Source organism: Fukomys damarensis, unplaced genomic scaffold (genome assembly GCF_012274545.1).
Source record: "Fukomys damarensis isolate Sample0158 unplaced genomic scaffold, DMR_v1.0_HiC HiC_scaffold_3, whole genome shotgun sequence".
NCBI lineage: Eukaryota > Metazoa > Chordata > Mammalia > Rodentia > Bathyergidae > Fukomys > Fukomys damarensis.
The window spans coordinates 3,212,756-3,220,525 of NW_022900915.1; positions in this window are offsets into that span (position 1 = coordinate 3,212,756).

The following is a 7,770-nucleotide window of genomic DNA, read 5'->3' on the forward strand; positions in this document are numbered from 1 at the left end:
CTCTCTCTCTCTCGTTTAGAGACAGCCTGGTTTTCAGCTCCTTTTACTAACATATCTGGTGCGGAGACTCAGGAGGAGGTATGCGATCAATTACGTGATGATTCCCCACCGGTTGGGGTTGATTGGCCTTTTGCTGCCTCCTCCAGACCACATCTGCGGAGCCAGGACCTCCTCGGGCCTTTCTGCCTTTACCATTGCTGATGACTCACATCCACCCCGGTCACTGCTCTCAGGGTGAGTAGGTAGTTGGCGTCCCTCTACTCGGGTTCTCCGTCTCAGTCTCATTCTTTCCCTTCAGGGACCTCTCAGAAAAATCCAAGCGCCTGGTTGGAGAGACCATCAGGCCACTAGGCCCAGGACCTTGCCCCGGGGGACACCCCGTCAACCTGACTCCTCTCATTCTCTCCTTCTGGGGACTGGCTCGGGGAGTGTCAGAGGAATCATTCCTCTCTTTTGCCCACCTCCTAGGGAGATACCTCCTCCTCACCCATCCTAACATGAGTGCCCAACAATCCGAATCCCTTCCCTCAAGGCCTCTTGGCTGCCTTCGGGCACAATTTAAGCCCCTTGGACTGTTGGGACCTGAATTTAAGCCAAAATGACTTTTTTTTAAAAACCAAGTTTGGCCTCAGTACGAACTAGACAATAAATCTCAATAGCTGGAAATGACACTTTCAATTTTAACATACTGCTCAATTTATGCAGTTTTTGCCAACACAATGGCAAATGGTCAGAAATCCCCTACCTACAAGCCTTCTACCTATGCTCTCACCCCTCCCTCTGTCAATTCTGTTCACCCTCTCAGGTACTTCTAGCCCTAACTCCATTGTCTGCACCTCCTGTTCCACTGGCCTCCTGTTCCACATTCTCCTTGCTAGAGCGACTCCCTCCCCTGACCCGGACCTCAGCCCAGACTCCAAAGTGACTATTGATCCAACAGACCACTTTATAAAAGGTCGTTCTGCCTGTGAGGCCCTTCTTGGTAAAATGCTGTTTTATTCTTGTCTTGTATATGTTACTGTTTGGACTTAATTGCTTTAAATTATTGTAAAATGGGTGTATGAGTTCCCTGTAGCTTTGGTATTCAAGGTTGCTTATTTGTACAAAAATTAATTTGCCTTTCAATGGTTTGTTGTCTTCCTTCTGTATTTGAAAGCCAACTGGGAGTTAATTTGTTTCTAAAACAGTACAGTTTTTTTTTTGGGGGGGTCCACTTACAAAGTAAATGGGTCTCTCTATCTCAAGGGTACACATTTTTCTACATTTTATTTAAGGCAGAGATAAAACTCCAGGGCTACAGGACACTATAGGCTGTTCTTGTATCTCAGATGTCACTGGACACCATGAATAATCTCTGTTCTTGACCCTACACCCACCTGGAGGCAGGAACTTTATCATTCCCTCCTCTGACTAATTGACAAATGTACTTTTCATCTCCAAATTAAAATAATATTTAATATGCTTAAAACATTTCTTGTACATTACAAATTCTTACATTGCAATTATAGGGTTAACTTGTTCTTTCTGTACTTTCTTGATAAAAAACCTCACGTTTACGAATACTCTATTGTCAACCATCAGATTTTAAAGTATAACACTCTGACAAAATAAAACAGGGAATGCTTTTAACAACCGAGGCCAAGTTTGTTATGAGAAGGTTTATAGTAAATGAAATTTTGAGTGCACTCTAGTTTCATAAATGGTCTTATATGTTTGTCTGTGTCTGTCCAATTATTTTTTTGATCAAAATGACATCAAAGATACAAATAAATTGTTAATTTCTACAACCTGGTTTTACAGGTTATACAAAAAATTGTCAAGATAATTAAATATAAACTTTTTAGTTTGGATAGACTCCTGTTGGTGAATAAAGAAGCAGCTGCTCAGAAAATTTTATTCTAGACTTTGTTCATTAGTGGGAGTCCCAGTAATTTTCATAGCCTTATGGGAGGCTGTACTCCCAATAAACATCGCTAAATATATTGTTATAAAATGTTTACATTGGTTATCATCAAAGCATTGAATTCTAAATATGTTATTGTGATATGATTATAATGGTCATCTTCAAAATATAGTATTTTCTGTGGAAAAACAAGGAGTTATTATAAAAAAAGCCCTCTTGGTACCAGGCTACACTGCAGGACTTAAGGTTTCATATAATTATAATAAGTATCATTACTACTTTGTATTGATGTTTTGTGACTACACAGGTCTTCCAACATATTGTTTATGACAATAACCTCTTGATCCAGGTATTCGCCCTTCTCTTTTGCTCCATCTACTCATGATTTCAGGTACATTTATAGGCCTATACACTTTCCTTAGGTGGCATCCTGTCAAAAGGTAATTAATTACTTAAATAAGAGTTTCCTTTTTTTATGTGTTTTTAGAGGGGAATAAATACATTTAACAATGGCTATTTTATAGTGAGATACATATGTAAGTTTGTTGCAAAGATAATGTCATCATGCTTGTCAAGCTAAATTTTATTATTATTATTATTATTGTTATGTGTGGCTCCTGATTCAGAGTTTTTTCTGTTACTATTCTGCAGGAAATCAACTACTCCAACAACCATGACTGATAAAAATAACAGGTCCTCTAACTGCATTTTAGATTCCAGGATACTTGCTAACCAGATAAAGTTAAGATAGTTAAGCTCACTACTACAGTGGTAAAACTTAAAGAAAAGATCCCATGTTCTCACCTCTCCAGGAGAGAAAAAGCTTCTCCACCTCTCCAGACAGACCAGAAACAACAACCTGAAACTCCCAGGTACTTTTCTATTCTCACAGGACCTACTAAGCTCAAACTGTTCCATACAGCTCCCACAGATTCCTGAAGACAATACCTCCTGAGGGGCTATCTCTTGGCTACTTCTGGAACAATGTCCAGGAGACCCTCTGCCCGCTGGCTTTAGGCCCACACTTCTTCTCCTCTCTCTCTCTTTGACATTCTTAACTCCACCAGTATAAGCCTCATATGTGGACTTTCCTATCAACCTGGTAACTGTCCCTTCTGTGCTCCCAACATCACTTTCTGGGAAAAAGACACATGAACTGAAAGGTCTTCTGGAACAATGTCCAGGAGACCCTCTGCCCGCTGGCTTTAGGCCCACACTTCTTCTCCTCTCTCTCTCTTTGACATTCTTAACTCCACCAGTATAAGCCTCATATGTGGACTTTCCTATCAACCTGGTAACTGTCCCTTCTGTGCTCCCAACATCACTTTCTGGGAAAAAGACACATGGAAACTGAAAGGTAAAACACTCTTCTTACCTCAGTGCTGCTCGTCCCACTAAGCTGCTCCATCCCCAAATAACTGGTACACAGGAGGTCTACTACGCAGGCCCAGTATGGTGGTTGTGATCTGGTCCTGTTTTTCTGGCGATGGAGTTGCCCCGACTTTCACTCCTATCTCTTGGGACATCTCTTCTGTCATCCCCACATATTCCCTCCAGATGTCTTCCATAAATGTTCAAGACCTGCCAAAAAACCTGCAAAACACGTTAATAATTAGGTACGTAGTGTCTTGGAAGTGCTGACACTCCAGGATGTTGTCCTGGAACACAGATGCCCCTCAACTGTCTCTCCAGTCATTCCTAACAAATGGCTTCCAGATAAAAAAGGCCTGAAAACTTTCTATGAGGATCTCCACAGTCAGCTTCCTGCTGAAGACCTTAATAGGCTTTTGCCCCAATCTCTTCTAGTGTTGGCCCTAAAAACAGTATTAACCCCACTAAAAAGGGAAGCCTTTCTGCAATATCCCTGTTCTACTTTCTGGTCTCAATTCAACCACATGCACTATCAGTACTCAGGGGAATGGTGCACTCTCCCCTGATGCTCCTCTGTCTGATTCAGTCACTCCATAATTTACAATGAATTCATCCTGCATTTCTAGCCCTGGTCCTCAGCCCCTAGGAAAAATGGATGCATGCTCTCCTACAGCACCAGTTTTAAGCCTTTCTTGAGTGCATTCTTGAAGATGTAACTTGGTTCTACCCACAGGAAGATGCCCCAGAAACAATTTTATGGTGGATAGAGGACCTATCCACCTGGTTTCAGAGAAGACTGAGTGGGTTTTCATGTTTTGAGATAGAACTCTTCCCTTTTCTTCTTCTTTGCTGCCTATACTTACCCCCTCCACCACCTCTGCTAAAGGGCCACTATTAAGATACTGCTCAGCTCTACCCAGGAGCCCCTCGATACCTTGTGTCTTGCCTGGGTATTAGCTATTGGATTTCTATTGGGCATGGCTTAGGAATAGGGTCTCCAAAACCCTGGAATCTTTCTCAAAAATGTCTTTTCATAATTGTGTACTGGATTATCATTTTTTGTTTTGGTGCTTTACACTGCTTATCGTAACAGAGAGGGATACAACCAAGCCAGAGGACCTAATGGGACACTGGACATTCCAGGTACAGTTACATGAAACTAATCCCCCTGTCATCATCAACCAGTCTCGCTGGTCCTCTTCCCATGCCAAGTCTCAGTTTATTTTGATGAATGCCCAGAGAAGGTCAAAGGCTATTGGTGGTCAACCAGATGCACAAATTTAAACACAGAATGCGATTACCAAAAAAAGAAAAAAAATACTTTTGTATGGAATGGAAACAGCCCATACATGATTATTGTAGATCCTGTTTTTTTTCCTGGTGCTACCCACATCTGGGGCCAATTGTAAATGCCACCCTATCAGAACAAAAGGATGTGATACCCCTGGGAATATTACTGCATCAAAGGGAGGATTTGCTATAGGGAAGGCCAGGGAGAAACAAACTCCCCTGTACTGTCCCAACACCACCAAATTATTTACAGGGCTCCTACAATTTAATGGTTTATACTATTAGGGACCCCAAGATCACAGCTGAGCTATAGGACACCACAGAGACATTCAGGTCCAGCCAGAAAGTCGCTGGCAGAATGATCCAGGATAGCTCTTTACCATAAAAAAGGTCTGGCACCCTCCGTCACAAATAAAAATACCACAACCCCAACTTCAGATGGTCCCCCTCTCCTCCCCAGACACCAGAGTCAACACATAATAATTCACAGACTCTGCCCAAATAAGAATTTTTCTAAACTCAGACCTGGTACATATCCTAAATTCCATCCATAACATTTTCCAGGAAGTGAACCCACAGCTAGGATGCAACTGCTGGCTATGTGTACTGCTTACAAAACTATTACAGGGCCTTAGGGATAACGGTGCCAAGTCTATGGCTAAATCAGACTAGTTCTAACACTCCTGGAAAGTAACTTCAGCCTCATTCAATCAAGGTCTGGGGAAATGCATCACGCTGTACAGGCTGTACAATGGATGTACATGCCTCTTGTCTTGAGATCCAAAATGTCACCAGCAGTTCACTAGTGCCTCCATCTGGAACCTTCATAATATGTTATGATGGGATTTACTCCTCATTTGCAAGTGGCACTATGGGACTATGTATTATAGCCTTCCTAATTCCAGACATTGATGTATATCCTGGAGAAGGGGATCTGTCCCCTCCTACTCTCCCATGTTGACAGGAATAGATATAGCAGGAAGTGTAGAAGCAAGTGCCACTGCACTAGGGCTAGGGCAAAAGTAGCTTACTGATCTGGGTTACCAAATTTGTTCAGTACTTGATGCCACACAAGAGGCCATTGCTACCTTACAACAACAGATAGACTCTGGCTGAAGTAAAACTCCAGAATAGAAGGGCCATTGATGTCTTCACAGCAGAACTGGGAGGAACCTGTACCTTTTTAAAAGAAGAATGTTGTTATTATGCCAACAAATCCAGAGGGGTGAGAGAAATTAAACCTCAAATGAGGGAAAGACTAAAGATTCAATGGGACAGGTATGGCCCCCATGTACTAATTAATGGCAGGATACATTTGGTTCTTGGAGCTCCTGGCTTCCTTGGCTATTACCATTCTTAGGACCCCTCAGTATTATCTATCCGATCTTCTGCTTTGGGCCATGCTTGTTTCACTGTTTTCAAAATTTCTTGCAGGACCTCATGAGAGCATTTACCAGTCAGACAGTCACAGAACTCATCATGGTGGGGTACCAGCCACTGCAGCAGAAAGAAGACCTTACTTATAGCTGCCCCCATCAGATCCAGGTTTAGTCCCAATCTTTGCCCCTTTGTCAGCTTGAAGCAGCTACAGAAGAAATGTTTTCCCAATGACCATAAAACAAAAACTTGGAATATTAGATTTCCCTTGTCTTAAGATGGCTGCTGCATGGAGTAGCAGCCTCTTCTTCCCATAATGCCATGTTAAAATATGGCTTCTCCCACCAAAGGATAGTCTTCTTCCCAACATGCCCCTCTTCCCACCAAGAAAGGTAATCTGATACTTGCTACCTCCTAGCAACTAGTGATGTCACAGACTCCTCCAATCCCTTATTGCCACATCACTCGAACCCACCCCAGCTCCTATAAGAAGTGCCCCCTGTCTCGGCCATATTGCTCTCTCTCTTTTGTTCTGAGACAGCATGGCAGATCCTCCCCATAATAAAGGCTTGCTATGGTTCTGGTCTGATTTTGGTTTTTGGCTTTTTGCCTAACGGATTAAAGTAAATCTCATAACTATAAAAATACAGAAAGAAAATAAATGAATGAATGCTGGGTAGAGAGCAGTTGCCGAGTTTGATAGCTTAGCAACTTAATGGTTTCTCCTTTCAAAATAAAAACTGAAAAAGGGCTAGAGATGTTGCTCAGTGTGAAGGTACTGGATTAAATTCCCAGTACTGAAGGTAAACAGCAAAATAAAATGTGAACATGACAACAGAGTAAATTATAAATATAATAATGGACATTGAAGTACATGTAACTTGTGTTCCAATGAACAGAAAAAAATTTATAAACTTCAAAGTAAACAGATAAACTTACCTGAAACATGGCAAGCCTAAAAATTTTCCTGAAATATTACAGGGTTGAGTCTACAAAAACTGATACAGAGGGACTAATGATATAAATGCATTCTGTTAACATTTCCAGTCTGGATAAAGAAAGAATCACGTTGGCATTCGTAAATAAATGAAGAATTCATATACAAAGGACGAATTCCAAGTGACCTTTAGAGGTCTCCAAGGAAATACTCAGTTGTAGAAATATCTACAATTTTCTAAGAAAAGCTATCACAAATTAATATATAGTGAAATAATCCTTCAAATCTAAGGAAAAAAGCAGAACTTCTTACTCCTACTTCATGAAAAGCCAAATAAAAATGATTCAATTACAAAAATAGAAACTATAAAAAATCATAGTGAATAAGAGTTAAGATCATTTGTTCCAACACTGAGGACTGAAGAACTAAATTATACTTACATAATCTAATGTGAATATTACACTTTTGGAAACGTTAAAATGAAAATATAATTAAAAATGAAGGCTAAAAGAGCAGATGTGGGAGGAAATATGAGTGTTTTCCTCATTTTTCTTAGCAGACAGTCAAATATTTTTGAAACTTGAAGTAGATAGTTAAAAATAACTCTTTTGGCATGCGAGAGCTTAAGATTTACCTCCCCTATACACTTTCTCAATTCTACTGGCTGTGTTCCACAAAGAGGAAGAAGCAAAATATAAAAAAGGAAAGTGTCAGATTAGGAAACAAGACACCTGTAGAGAATACTTTTCTTCTATTACCACTCAGTCATTCAAATTCCAATAAGATCAATTCTTCTGTAGACATCTCATCTGCCCAGAGATGGGATACGGAATTCCTGCTTCTCTCCCACTCTGCGGGTATTGACGAGGAGCTCTAGGGATTTACTCTTCTA